Below are 15,277 nucleotides of genomic sequence, written 5' to 3' on the forward strand. Positions count from 1 at the left end.
AAACTGAATTACACAGGTACAAAGCATATCGACATCTTTACATATGCAAACTTCTATATTTAAGAAATACATTTGCCCGCACATATTAAAGGCCCTTCATGCACGATCAATAAACAAATATAGACACGCGTTCAGATTAATGTTTAAACAAGTACTTATTGTGGAATATTGGCATTATCTCGCGGTACATAAAAATACGAAATAAAAGGAAAAATAGAGGTTTTAAACCTGGTTACCAGAATTGCAAATATTGTAATTTTATGAAAATTTACCATTATTTATTAAAGTTGCTTTCAGTGTCTTTTTGTAGTAGTGTTCAGCTCAGTATGAGGAGCATATGACAAGTTTAATATTCCAGGTACTTGTTATTGCAATTGCTTCAAACCGTAATTAGTCCTTGAGAAAGGGAACATCCACTAGTTTCGGTTTCTGAATTCGTACGACACTTTCGTTGATTCAGTTAGGTGCACAAATTTCTGAAACCCACATTATTAGACCAAAAATATTTTTTTCTTTTACTTTTCAAGACTAGGTTATATTCATAAATCTGCCCAATAGGCAACACATTATGAACACGAAATATTTCGAGTTATGTGCATCAAATGGAGCGTTAATAATGTTTCGGACGGCTTTCTTTTGTAGTGTCTTTAGATTTTCAATGTTTGTTTGCAATGCCGGACCCCACACTATATGTTTAAGATATTGAACATGTGAATGGAAGAGACTGTTATGTAATAAGAGTTTTATTTTAGAAGGCAGCATGTGGTCGTAATCGTAATAATTACACCACATGTTGTCGCTAGGCTGGACTTAATGCATTCTATGTGTGCATCCCAAATCAAATGTTTGTTAAAAACCACTCCTAACATTTTTTTACATTATCAACTAATTCTATCATTTCTGTGCCGAGATAAAGAGCAGTGTTACAGTTAGCGTGCTCTTGCGCGGGCATAAATAGTACAGCCTTATTTCTATGCGTCTAAATCGCTAACGAATTTAAATTACTCCTCTCTTTTAATAGGTTTAAAGTCGTGTTTGCCAAAGCTGTAAGATGCACGATGTCAAATGATCGAAACCAAAAGGCTAATATCATCCGCGTGGACTATGAACTGTGCATGTTTACTGATATTTGTGATATCGTTTACATAATGATTAAATAAAATATGTCCAAATAGACTTCCCTACACTGTAAAAAATTGTTCCGTAAAAAACAAATTTTCTGGCAGCTGCCTTACCAGAATATTTCTGTAAAGCTCTGTTCTCTATCTTTCCTTGTTCTGTTATTTACCAAGTTCTTCCTGTTTTACATTAAGAGAAATTGTGTTTAAAGACAGTTATCTGTTTTGTATTACAGGAAAAGTTCTGTGTTCTGTTTAAAATTTTTCTGTCATATTAATAATATCTTCAGTTTTATCTTACAGAAATTGTATGCGTTAAACAATTATCCATTTTGAGGCACAGAAAACGTTCTGTTTTCTGTTTATATTCTTCTGTTACTCTAATTTTTTTTCTGTTCCACTGTACAGAAGTGTGACGCGTAAAGACAATTTTCTATCAGTGATGAATAACGGGCGAACCAGGAATGTCGCTGAAGTCAACGCTTTGAAAGTGCATTTCTCTTCGTGAGGGCAGCTGCCGCCCTCACGAAGAGAATTTTCTTTGTAGAAACGTCGAATGCAGCCAGTATTCCTTGTTCGACCACTGTTTATCACTTCTAGCCTCCATTGTCATGTGAATTTCTCTCATGTTTGAGTTTTATTATCGCACGCCACATAATCATTGTAAAATAATAGATATCACCTAAATATGCAGCTGATCTCAAAACGAAAATTAGGCGCTGTGCTCAAAGCTGAAAATGTTCTACTGTAGCGCAAAAAAGACAAAGGTCACACGTAGCGCTCGTGTGTGTCTCCGTTTTTACTTTACTCAGCTTTCTTGCGCTGCTGTTAGATATGGTCAACATTTTTTTTTTCTCAGTGGCTGTAAGAAATAATTTGTAATTTGTGACATTGTCGAAGAAAATGAATTTTTGGTTTATTTTACATCAAAATATCACTGGACAGATAAATATGAAAACAGGTATATTAATAGAACTGTTTATGCGCACTAGACTCAGAAAACAAGCAGCATCGCTTTTCCTCCAGGTGCTATAACAGCTTGAAAGTCAATTTCCCAGGCTGTAGATGAGCTTCCGTTTGCCATGGATCGCACGCATACGTAAAGAAGGAAGAACAGGCAAACGTGCATGCCCTTTCAAAGCAAGGCGAGCGAAGTGAATAGATGCGCAGATATCTGCGTATAATAGACACTGCTGGCCAAGTTACGGAACTCCCCCGACCTTGTCAGTAAATTTGTTTTGAATTAGCCACGGCATGTATTCAAGCACAAATTTGCGACACAAAATAGCATCAAGATGGATGTTCAGTGTGCATGAGGCATCATGGTAGGTGTACATCATGTCACAGTTATTAAAAGGAAAATCCGACATCCACCCGTTCGTAGCAATTGCTACAAAGGAAACCCATAAGGGTTCCTCGAAAGAAAAAGCCTCGTATATAGTTGAAGATAAAATCGTCCTGGTCCGGGACTCGAACACGGGACCACCACCTTTTCGGGGCAGCCGCTCTACCATCTGAGCTAACCAGGCGGCTAGCAGATGGTAGGGCGAAGTAGAATTTGTCAACAACTCGAAGCAAAGGCAAGAGTTTGGCGTAATAATTCTGCGGAAACCCGCAAGGTGGAGAGAAGTAATTACTAAAGGGAAAATGAGACATCCACCCGTTCGTAGCAATTGCTACAAAGAAAACCCATATGGGTTCCTCGAAAGAAAAAGCCTCGTGTATAGTTGAAGAAAAATTCGTCCTGGTCCGGGATTTGAACTTTGCTACGAAACTTGCTACGAACAGGTGGATGTCTGATTTTTTCTTTCGTAATTACTTGTCGCCACCTTGCGCGTTTCCGCAGAACTATTGCATGATGTCACAGTGTCCAGATATTATGCAGTGCACATTGGAGAGACGTACTTTTAAAATGCAGACAATCGAATGCTTTTTTTATGTAAAAAGGAACTGTGCGCGAAGTCAGATGTTGGTTTAACCATCGTAGCTGAGTCGCAAAACGGTGCTCAGCTGAAGATTGTTTAATTTCACTGGAACATTTGTTTTTGTTTTTCTGAATGTATTCTGTAGTGTTATGTGCCAAAACCACGATTTATTATGAGGCACGCAGTAGTGGGGACCTACGGATTAATTTTGATCATCAGGTGATCTTTAACGTGCCCCTAATGCACGGAACAGAGGCGTTTTTGCTTTTCGCCGTCATCAAGATGCGGTCGCCGCAGCCGGGATTCGATCCCACGACCTCGTGCTTAGCAGCGCAACACTATAGCTGCTTAGCCACCGCAACGGGTGTTCTTTCTCTTTTAAACCAAGGAATAAGATATTTCATGGAGTCATGCGTGCCAAAGAGCATGTGGCAGCGCTAACACTGATAAATGATGCTACAAAGAGGAACCAGGCTACCGTTTGTGTCGTACAAAAATAGAAAAGCGTGTTACTTTAAAGCAAGAAAAACTGACAGCTAAATAGGCCACATGAAAACAACTGTTCAATACACAGCACTACAGTGCAATAGAACCAGCTTATATATCAAACCACAATGGTGCTGAAAAAAAAATCTAAATGCCTCGGCATTACGTTGATGAAGACTTTTACTTTAAAACTCAATCATGAAGACACCTGATTATGGAAAAAACTTTTAGTGCAAGGCCGTACTGCTTGCTTGGGTGCTGGACGTTGGTTCCTCTCTCAGGGTGTCATGCTGCGACTGACCTGAATACAACAGTGGTGATTTATTATACATATGGCAGTATCATGATTGTACAGAACTCAGTGAAGCACAGTCCTTTTTTTTTTTCGGAGAGTAGCCAACAATGCCCAGCAGTGTGTGCGTATATGAGTACCATGTGGGAGGCCACTTCCAAATTATGTTTATTCCAGCCAGACGACTATTCCGTTTCAGGTAACTGAATAATATTAGTACCTGGCCAGTCAGTCGCACCGCATACACTTTGAAACAAACAGCACTCGCCATGGGATATATTGTACATGTCCTCCCCTCCCTTCCCCATGCACACAACACACACGCACACAACACACGCGCACACAACACACATACACACAACGCACACACAATGCAGACACAACGCACACACAACTCGGTGTTGGTGGTCGCTGTTTGTTTCAAAAATGTAGAAGCCTGTACAGAACATTGCACTGACAAGCTTCATTTTATTATTGCCAATATGCACTAAGCTAGCGGATGTGCGGATGTGTGAATCTCAGGTTAATTGAGGCCTCTGTGGTTTTCAATTTTAAGTGCAGTCAAGCATACAAAAGGCGACAGATTCGAAGTGACTACTGCTTCAATTTAAAGAAACAACAGCCAATGAAGACAAAGAAAGAAAAAGATATCCAGTTGGTCTCCACCGGTTCCGCTACAAGTGTAATTACCACCCTACCACTCTCTTGGTCATTTGGTTCGTTGTTTTTATGCGTGTCACCTATCCATGACAATATGAACATATCGTTTGTGCAACTATGGTTCAAAATTTTGTTAAACCATGCAGCCACTTAGAACACGATATATCAAAAACGAATGTGCACATTGTCTCATGACTTCCTCTTTTATAACTTTTCTAAGCTAATCTTACTATTCACTTGAGGGCACATGTTGAAATTGCGGAATTGAAGATGATCAGTGAAGTGATGCGACGACTTGATTACTTCTTGGCCTCAATTTCGGCATCTGTGCATATGCTTCAAATAGAATACTTATGAAGTTATTCAGTGAACAGTTTTAACTACCAACCTGAACATTGCAATCTGTCGCTCAAGTAAGGTCCTCTTCTTCATTTAATCCATATCAATAGGTCCTACTGTTCTTACGATCCATGCGCTTTTTCTATTTTTTGAAATAAAGAAAGAAAAGTGGCACTTTCGCCGGAAAGGCGAAGCATCGATTGCGATAGCAAATTAGCAGACAGCTATACGAAGTAAGGATACTAGTTTTATCGGCAGTATAAACATGGAAGTATTCGCTTGGTAACAGAATTTAACAAGCATGGTGTCAGCGCGCGCAAGCAAACGAACACATCACATTCGATGAGAGCGGACACTCGCTGTGAAAACGCCGGTGTGAGCAAGCGCAGCGGCAGCGAGCGAAGTGACCTACGCGCGCGATCTACCGGTTCAACGCAAGAGCGGCGAGAACACAGCGCGCACAAAGGCATGGAGCCGTCTGCAGATCAATTTCAAGATACGGCGCGCGGTCGCGCGCTGGGTCAAAGCCTTGGCTAGGTACGCATTCGGAGTCGAAGTCCCCCCCCGCGCTGCCTCCGTAGGTTCCCCTTGTGCCCGGTCGCGAAATGCGCAGTCGCAAACAAATGACACGTCAGCTATTTTCGCAACAATGTCTGTAGCAGAATGGCACAAGGTATAAAATAGTCCTGATAATTTAAAGCGGTGGACACATTACGTTAACTATAGTATTAGTTAGCGTTAGTATTAGTTACGTCAATGATACATGTTGCTTTAATTATTACTTCTTTTTTTTTTGCTAAATGTGTTGCTCCAGTTCAAGTTATGCAAATTTTCGACCGTTTGTTTCTCAGTTTTCGCAGTCTACGATTCTTACATTTAGTTATTCTTCCACTGACTATTTTCAATATGAATCCACATGGTCAGTGGCCAGGCAAAATCATTTCCCGACGGTAGCTCACTAAAGCACTCGATCCGCAGCTAACGGAGCAACAAAATCAATACCGCATACCATGTGCCCATATGCGGCGGGTTTATATGCCAGCATGAAAGCAAATAAAATATTACGCAACAGAAAAAAAGTCGCACTTTGCATTCACTCCAATAAACTTAAGACTTGTTCGTAGGTAAGAGCTAACATCGCTTAGTGAGCTTTGTTGAGAGCTCACGCATGCTTTCTTTTTTTCTCGCAGCCACAGCAAAAACGAGTACATTCCGAAAAGGCAAGAATAGACAGTAATACATTTGTCAAGCCCGCTGGCTATCCCTTGCGTGTGCCATAACAAAAAACTAAAGCTAAATTTAATATAATAATATTTGGGGTTTTACGTGCCAAAACCACTTTCTGATTATGAGGCACGCCGTAGTGGAGGACTCCGGAAATTTTGACCACCTGGGGTTCTTTAACGTGCACCTAAATCTAAGCACACGGGTGTTTTCGCATTTCGCCCCCATCGAAATGCGGCCGCCGTGGCCGGGATTCGATCCCGCGACCTCGTGTTCTAAAGCTAAATTTAATGTCCAAGTTCGACGATACCTCGCAAAGCGCAGGGCACGCTGAAATACGTAGTTGCAAAGTTTTGTCACTGTCCGCCTGAATTTTCTTTGCGGGCTACATTGTAGTCCTGTTCTATGTCATGAACACGCGCAGAATATTGTGTAAAAGAATACGTCGTGCAATGTTTGTAATGTAGTACTTGAAAAGAAAACCCCTCACCTCTTATGATTTTCGAAAGAAACGGAGCAGTGCCGACATGCGTTGACTGGAAGAGCAGCCATCTTGATTATGGCATGAGGCATCAAAGCAGTACCGCAAACAGCGCGTCTTGCGTGGTATATGCAAAAAAAACGGCCTGTATGAAAGGAAAAAAACAACTCTTAAATTTTATTTCAAATTTTTTTACCGATTACAATAATTTAAAATGGTCACATTTTAGTTTTGACTCGATTTATAGGCTAGGGATCAAGAAGAACCGAAAATGCCTGTTTGTTTTTGGAACAGGTTTCTGTCATACATTCTTAAGCAAAATTACGACCCTTTGCCACACAACTATAATCGTCATCTGTCTTGTCCGCATTTCCTTTCTCTAACGCGGCGAGCCCGGTACTTCCCAGTCACGAACGGCATGCACGCGTCATCAGCATGACAGAGCATTCTCGACAGGAAAGTAGCTAGCGCAGCGTTTTCAAGCATGGAAACGCAGGCAAGACAGATGGCGATTATCGTTGTGTGCACTCTAAAAACAGTTTGCACCCTTTGGGGTGTATGCTTGTCCCACAACGATAATCGTCATCTGCCTTGCTTGCGTTTCCTTTCTTGAAAACTCGGCGCTCTCTACTTTCCTGTCGAGAATGCTGCGTCACACTGATAACGCGCATGCCGTTCGTGACCGGGAAGTACCGGGCTTGCAGCGTTAAAGAAAGGAAACGCGGGCAAGACAGACGACGATTATTGTTGTGGGACAAATATACACCCCAAAGGGTGCAACTGTCTTTAGAGTGTGGCAAATATACACGCCAAAGGGTGTACGTTTGCTTAACACTCTTAGAAAAATGTACACCCTTCGGGGTTTATCTTGTCCCACAACAATAATCGTCATCCGTCTTGCCCGCGTTTCCTTTCTCTAACGCGGCGAGCCCGGTACTTCCCAGTCACGAACGGCGCCGCGTTATCAGTGTGACGCAGCATTCTCGACAGGAAAGTAGCGAGCGCTGAGTTTTCAGAAAAGGAAACGCAAGCAAGGCAAATGACGATTATTGTTGTGGGACAAATTTACACCCCAACGGGTGCAACCGTTTTAAGAGTGAAGAGTGTAGAGCGTTCACAGAATATTTATTTTGCGGTACAGAAAATTTCTGTAAATCTTCTTTAAATTTACAGCTTTTTTATACTGTGGGGAACGCCTTGTGTTAATTAACGTTCTTACAGGTGAAAGGTTCGATCCAATAGCGACGCGTTGTTTTCTGCTTCGAAGATATTATTGCAAAAGTTTAAGGGGTATCCCGCGAACGCCATAATGCTTTCATTTTGGAAATAGGGTTTGGTAGTTATTAGAATGAAAGGCTTTGTAACAGTCTACTGAGATGCCTAGTGTTAACATTTTGCTCTCGAAATTATTTTGGACTCAAAACGAGCCATCACCATTTAAAAGTGTGAAGCCTTTAAAAGAGCAACTGCCTCCTCACTGTGGCCTAAATATTGATTTACACAAGAAATGAACACAAGAAGAGGTTCAAGGAAAGTTAGGAGACTTCAAATGTGAAGGTTATCTGGAGCACTACACTACAGTCACGTCAAGCATGTGGAGGCTTACACTCTGAAATAAGTGTGCACCCTTTTGGGTGTATATCTACCACACAACGATAATCATCATCTGCCTTGATGCGTTTCCTTTCTTTAACGCTGCGAGCCCGGTACTATTTAGTAACGAACGACATGCGTGTTATCAGCATGACATAGCATTCCCGACAGGAAAGTAGCGGGCGCGGCGTTTTCAAGATACGGAAACGCATCAAGGCAGATGACGATTACCGTTGTGTGGCAGATATACAACCCAAAGGGTGCAAACTTTGTTTAAAGTGTAGAACCTGCAAGATGAAAACAAATAAATGTGATTGCTTCACATAAAACAAACAAAAAATAGAGAATGTGTGCCAATATTATGCAAATGAAATATATTAATTGTAAAATGTTCAACCACCACGACCAAAAAGAAAGATAAAAGAAGGATTTGCACACGCATTTCGCCAACTCCGTTGCGACACCCGCCGTGGTTGCTCAGTGGCTATGGTGTTGGGCTGCTGAGCACGAGGTCGCGGGATCGAATCCTGGCCACGGCGGCCGCATTTCGATGGGGGCGAAATGCGAAAACACCCGTGTGCTTAGATTTAGGTGCACGTTAAAGAACCCTAGGTGGTCAAAATTTCCGGAGTCCTCCACTACGGCGTGCCTCATAATCAGAAAGTGGTTTTGGCACGTAAAACCCCAAATATTATTATTATTATTAACTCCGTTGCGAAGGAAACGTCTCATAAGGCTATGTATTTTAACTAAATAAGTATAGCCTACTTCGACATTGTGAGTCTCAGAATGCTAAAGTCTGTCCGTAAGAACAAATAAAGTTTCAGCGCTCAATCTGTCGTTTCGTACTCTTCCTTCCCAAGTCCTTATTTTCCTTTTTTGGCGCAACAATGTATTCTTTAAAACAAATAAATGTGATTGTTTCACATAAAACAAACGAAAAATAGAGAATGTGTACCAATATTATGCAAATGAAATATACTAATTGTAAAATGTTCGACCACCACGACCAAAAAGAAAAAAAGAAGGATTTGCACACGCATTTCGCCAACTCCATTGCGAAGGAAACGTCTCATAAGGCTATGTATTTTAACTAAATAAATATAGCCTACTTCGACATGGTGAGTCTCAGAATGCTAAAGTCTGTCCGTGTATGTAGTTCAATTTTCGCAGCATGCAATACTATGTCCTACAAAAAGGAGGTTGCGTACATCAGAAAGAAGAAAAGGTCGGAGCTTATCTGTTCCCCACTACCCTTGCTGTACTATCACAAATTAGAATTACTTTTCAAATGTTCTAATAAATATTAGTTCTTTAATGTTATCTTTAATTATAAGTTCTTATACAACCGCATCCTTACCACCTAGAAGACAACCCCAAACGTTGGGGTCTCTTCCCCTCGCGCGCAGTGCGTAAACGCAACAAAAAGCGAGTAATTTTATTGTCGAATTCAACAACGGATAAGCTTGTGGTATTCACTGTGAGAGAATGCTGCTGTCGCAGTAAAAATGAGTTAAGAGCCGAAGGAATCGCTGAAGCCTGCTGTATTTTTTTCACAACCACGGAGCTTGTAGGTTTAACAGTGCGTCCATATGAGCTGCCTGCATGGACATTTTTTTTTTTAATTGTAGGCCAAGTGTAATGGGTGTATGTACAGTACAATACGTTTTTGCGAAGCGAATCACTACAATAAAAAAAAGACACGGGACGGACGCTAAATGTGCGTGATGTGCTTCGACCTGGTGGTTTGCATTGCGCTAAACTTGTTGTAAAGGACGCGCGCCAGCTAACTACAAGTTCTACTGAAGCTTACATATACTATAATGATCAAGATAACCTTTAAAAATGAGCTAACATGGCGTTGTATTTGAGAGTGGTTGGGCGATGAGCAGTAGTAGAGCAGTAGCGAGATTCTATGGTGATGATGATGATGATGATGTCTGCGGCCGCATCCCTGTGTATCTGGAGATCAACGGGCAATCCCCGATTTGGCCACAAAATAAATGGGCAAATAAAACAGAAAATATGAAATTTTCTATTGCGCCCCTGTTGTCGTCTTTGCACCTTTCACACAGTGCGGCCAACGTTGAGCTCACACCACACAGATGCACTTGCGCTGCACCTGTGCGGGGAGGCTCCCCAGTGGAGTGTGCTAGAATAATGTTCTAGTACACTCTAACACTAATGTTGAATTCCAATGGCAGATCCAGATCAAGTTTTTCTGCTCTGTATGGAGCAATCCTATTCCAATCGCAGAATGGGAGCGTGAGCTGTGTGTTCCAATGGCAGATTGGGACCAGCCGATGATCCCGGATTGCTCCGTGGAGCAAAAATATTTGCTCCGCCGAAATCGGCAGATTTGACCGGAAGTCCTCGTGACGTATTTCCTTCACCCGCCTCTGCTTTCTGTCACGGTCGCCTGTTTCCGGTCGCGGGCAGCTATGGACGACATGGGAAACGTGGACACCGCTTCGCGCTCCTAGACAGCTCCGACTCGGACAGTACGATTTCCAAGTCGAGTGATGATTCTTCTGACACGGGCAGTGAAATGGGGTGGTGGGTTGCGCTTCCAAGCGCTTGTTCCTCTCTCTATCCTAGCGCCCTCTCACTTGATTTTCCTGTACTAAATGCCCCCGCGGGAGCGCACGCATTCCCTTCTCAGATATGGTGTGAGCAGATGAGAGCGATCTCATTCGGAGCGATGCGCTCCGTTCGTGATCTGGCCGAGCGCTCGCGATCTACCATTGGAATTCAACATAACATTATTCTAGTTCACTATACTCCCCAGTGCCACGGAAGCCCAGCGCCATCGCAAGCGCATCATCGCAATTGTCCGCTGCGGGCGTGGAGGTTGCGGGGACCTGGGCCCGGGGCGCAACGGGATGCAAGCGACGACGTGCACGATTCAACGACGACTTTCACGGTGGTTTCCTCCCCGTCCTGGCATCGAGGGCAAGCCATGTCCAGATACGCCGCCGGCCTCGCGCAGAACATGCACACTCGCAACCGCGAATGCCTTTCTGGCTTTTGACTTTTAGTCACCTCGACGTGTATATGTTTAAACGGAGCGCTGCGCTTTTGACAGCTGTTCACTCCTCCTTTTAAAAATATTTGAATGCAATAAAAAATCTAAATGCCTAGTTTCCTGTATACAAGAGACGTCCTAGTCGTTCGCCCGGATAGCTCAGTCGGTAGAGCGTTAGGCTTTTAACCTAACGGTCCGGGGTTCGAGCCCCCGTTCGGGCGATTTTTTCTTCATTTTTTTTTTACATCATGGTTTGTGGACAATAGTTTAATTTGAATAGTGTGCTTTAACGTCTTGAAACTGCAAAATGGGTTATTAGGAACGCCGCGGTGGAGAGCTCGCGATTAATTTAGACCAGCTGGGATTCTTTAAACGTGCACCTAAAGCACGGTACACGAGCATGTTTTTCCTTTTTACATTCATTCATTTTCCTCCCTTTCTGTGGACGGAATCGAACCCGGGACCTTGTGCTCAACAGCGCAGCGCCGTAGCAACTGAGGTGAACAAAGTTTGCCGCTCGCGTTTTATGCCTTTGTTCTGAGATAACTACATACACTTCCTGTGCCGCTTGGTGTAGTCCACGTTTACCGCAATTTTATGGTGTGATTGCCCACCAAATGAAAACACTTGTCCTGTGAAGCTTGTTTTTTTCTTTATTTTTTACCCGCCCCTTCCCCTCCTACCCTCAGTTTCGAGTCGGTCGGTAGGTCGGTCAGTATATCTCGCCCGAGGACACAGTAAAGCGGCTCATTTAGAAAGATATTTACCCACAGAAATGTCAGTGAGTGCACCAGCGGTCTGTGTAATAAAACTATAGATCATGGCATAATACCTGCAACATAGCGTAATGACGGCTCGTAGGGAATCCCCTGACATTCAACGACCTTCTTTCAAAGCGAAGCTTTCTTCGCGAGTCCCCTGCGCCTCTCTTGCTGACCGTGAAGTAATGAGCTCCCCTTGAGTTGTCATAAATTGTTTCTTTCCTGATTTCGTTTTTTTTTTTTCCTTTTAGGTGGTTGCTCATAGCAGGTTTCTTTTCTATTGCCGCCACCTACGAAATTATCTCAGCCTCTCTGAGTGTGCGTTTGATTGTCTTTGCTGCCATATAACTTACCATACAGGTCGCATATTGCTGGTAAGCTTCCTAGTTCTTTTCCTCGACCGCGAGTCAATGTTTTTCCCGTACAAATACCTGAACACTCTCACAACTCATTTACTTTCTTTCATACTCCTCCGTCGTTTCTTCAAAATCAATTTTACTCTGAGCTTCCCCTCACATCAAAACTTGTCCAGCCCTTATCACCCTACACAGCTTCATTTGTAGTCTTGCCGTGAACGCCCAATGCGAGGCGTCCCACTGACCTTTGGTCGCACGTTGCGAACGTTGTGGCACGTAGCACGGATGTAGCCCGTCGCGCATGCGTTGCGTCGCCTGGCAACCGCGTGGAGGGTCGCATCTGCGCCTCCAAGGGGAGCTCGGGTACCTCAAACCAGTATAGTTAGAAGCTCTATGCCCCAAACAAATGGCACAGAAAGCCAGCTTGCCTCTTTCAACCCCTATAATGCTGGTTGCGTTCAGAGGTGCGTTTCATTGCAGAGCTCCTTGTTCGGGCCATCCTTGAGCTGCAGATGAGAAGGTGCGCGTAAACACTTCCTTGTAAGCTTCGCTGTGTGTAGATTCCAACAGGGCACGTTGGATCTGCTGCATCTTTTACCTTCTTTTCTTAAATTTCACATCTATGAGCTACCTCATTCTCGGGCAACTGGACCTGTGCCCCCGGATGATGAAGCCCGTATAGCAGATAACTTTTTATAGGAAAAGTGGTGCCAGTGAGCACACTGCGTAATAAAACAGTAAATCACGACGTCAAATATGTACATATAATGCTGGCTCATAGCTATCTCTAAAGTGCACAGATATCCAATGTCGAAAAACGCGCACGATATTTGAATGGCTTAATTCTTTGATTTTGTTTAATTTATTACGTTTGAGCTACTCCATCGTTGGGTCATGGGGTAAGCACGCTTTCTTGGACAATCCTCCAAAATGGGGGTGAAGGTCTGGACGTTGACCTCCGAAATTCCTGCAACCTCCCCCCCCCCCCCCCATATGGAGCTCCACGTGCATCAGCAGCGCATAACTACTCTACCAAGCATCCGTATCCTTGACTTACGCATCCAACAAAACGGAAGAAACACTGACATAATCAAGCAATTATATATTCATGTACACCAAACCACTCGCCTCATTGCATGCATCGCAAATCGACATGATGGCATGAAAGAAAACAGCCTTATACGCCTGGTAACCACCTACGCTCTGAGCAGGAGCCCCGTACCTTAGCCTCAATGCAACTGACAAGCTCAGACTCAATACCATGATCAAGAGGGCCTATAAACAAGCCCTACATCTTCCCATTTCCACCTCTCACGAGAAACTGGACACCCTCGGCATACACAACGCCATAGACGAGCTTATGAAGCTCAGCGTATTAGCGTACACGAGCGACTCGCCAATTCCACCACGGGCAGGCACGTTCTAGGCACCCTAGGCATAACCTACACCACCCAATTCGGACCAAAAGTACCTGTCCCTCCAAACATTCAGGCTCAGCTAGTTATCCCGTCCATACATCGCTATATGCACCCTGAACACAATACGCAGCGACGTGCAGAAAGAACTAACGACCACAAAAGCGCTACCACTAAGCCGCTGACATAGCCTACGTGAAGACAGCGGAATACCCCAACCAAAACGCCATGGCGGTCGTCGCAGTCGCGGACTCGCAGTAGCCTCGCCGCGACCGCATCAGTACTCACCACTCAACCCGAAGAAGGAGAAGAAACGGCCATCGCTTTGGCCTACGCCGCTGTCTATGCACACTGCATCATCAGCGATTCAAAAACGGCCATTCACAACTACACAAGAGGACTGATGGCACCCCAAGCGCAGAAGATACTCTTTGGCACTCCTCCCTCAAGGCAACGCCGCGTCCAGATCATCTGGGCCCCTGGTCACTCGGGTCTGGCTGGAAACGAAGCCCCCCACGATGCCGCCCCAGCTCTCGCACACCAGGCGCATCATCCTTCTACTGAGTCTTCCGATCCTGAGCAGCCCTCTGTTCTGCATCGCGGTCACTCGCGGGACCGAATGGTTACGTTCAGAGAAATCCTCATCCACTACCGCAGAAAGCGGTTACGCCCCCCCCCCCCCCAGGACACAAAACACTGAATAAATCTCAATCCACCACTTGGCGACTACTTCAGACGCGAACTTTCCCGAACCCCGTGCTATAGAACCGCATTTACCCCAGTGCATACTCCCCACTCTGCAAAGCGTGCGAGGCCCAAGCTGACCTCGATCACATTATCTGGCAATGCCCCAAAGCCTCACCCACCAACACCTACAGCACTAACACTACACGCATCATAACTACGGCCGAGCAGTGGGAGACTGCTGCTCAGCTTTGACCCAGAGGAGCAGCTCTGGGCTGTCCGGATGGCCGAAGACGCCACCAGAAAGCAAGGACTGGCCGCCGTCTGAGGAAGAAGGGGACTGAAGGGTAGCCTCCCACCCCCGCCACCCCTAGACCCCATCAAGAACATAATAAAGTTTTATCTCTCTCCAAAATGGGTACGCACGTGCCACTGTGTCACAAGGGGCATATAATCCTTTTAAATGTACTTATATGTATCGTACTTCTATATGTGCAGGAGGGGGCACATGTCACCCCGATTCTACCCTCGGCGAGCTTGAAACGTCGCGTTCGTCCTCCTCTAACAATGTGCATGCATCCGCCTGAACTGATGCTCGCACTAACTTGTGACCGGTCGATCTGTGGTTATTTCACCACAGCAAGCCGTATAACACTAGAAATACTACTTTTAGCAATACTAATCGACTTTCGCATAGGCCAATCATAGCGAAAACTGTAGGAAACTCGAAAATGCATGCACTCATATAGCGACAATCATAACACAGCCGAAGTACATACAATCTAACGACATTCATAATGAGACACTCGAAACACAATCGCAGCGGCAATTATAAGACACCAGAAAACACACTCCTAGCGACAACGAGACGCTATACAAAAGACTAGTAACATCTTGATGAGGGCTAGTTGCTTCATA

The 15,277-nt window shown here is 44.2% G+C and overlaps 1 non-coding gene across 1 annotated transcript; it reads left to right on the plus strand.

Annotated features, from left to right (window-relative positions):
- Window positions 1–11,291: 11,291 nt before the first annotated feature.
- Window positions 11,292–11,364, plus strand: TRNAK-UUU (transfer RNA lysine (anticodon UUU)). The gene has a single exon. It is a non-coding gene; the product is annotated as a tRNA-Lys (tRNA).
- Window positions 11,365–15,277: the final 3,913 nt, after the last annotated feature.

Source organism: Dermacentor variabilis, chromosome 2, assembly GCF_050947875.1.
Source record: "Dermacentor variabilis isolate Ectoservices chromosome 2, ASM5094787v1, whole genome shotgun sequence".
Classification (NCBI taxonomy): domain Eukaryota; kingdom Metazoa; phylum Arthropoda; class Arachnida; order Ixodida; family Ixodidae; genus Dermacentor; species Dermacentor variabilis.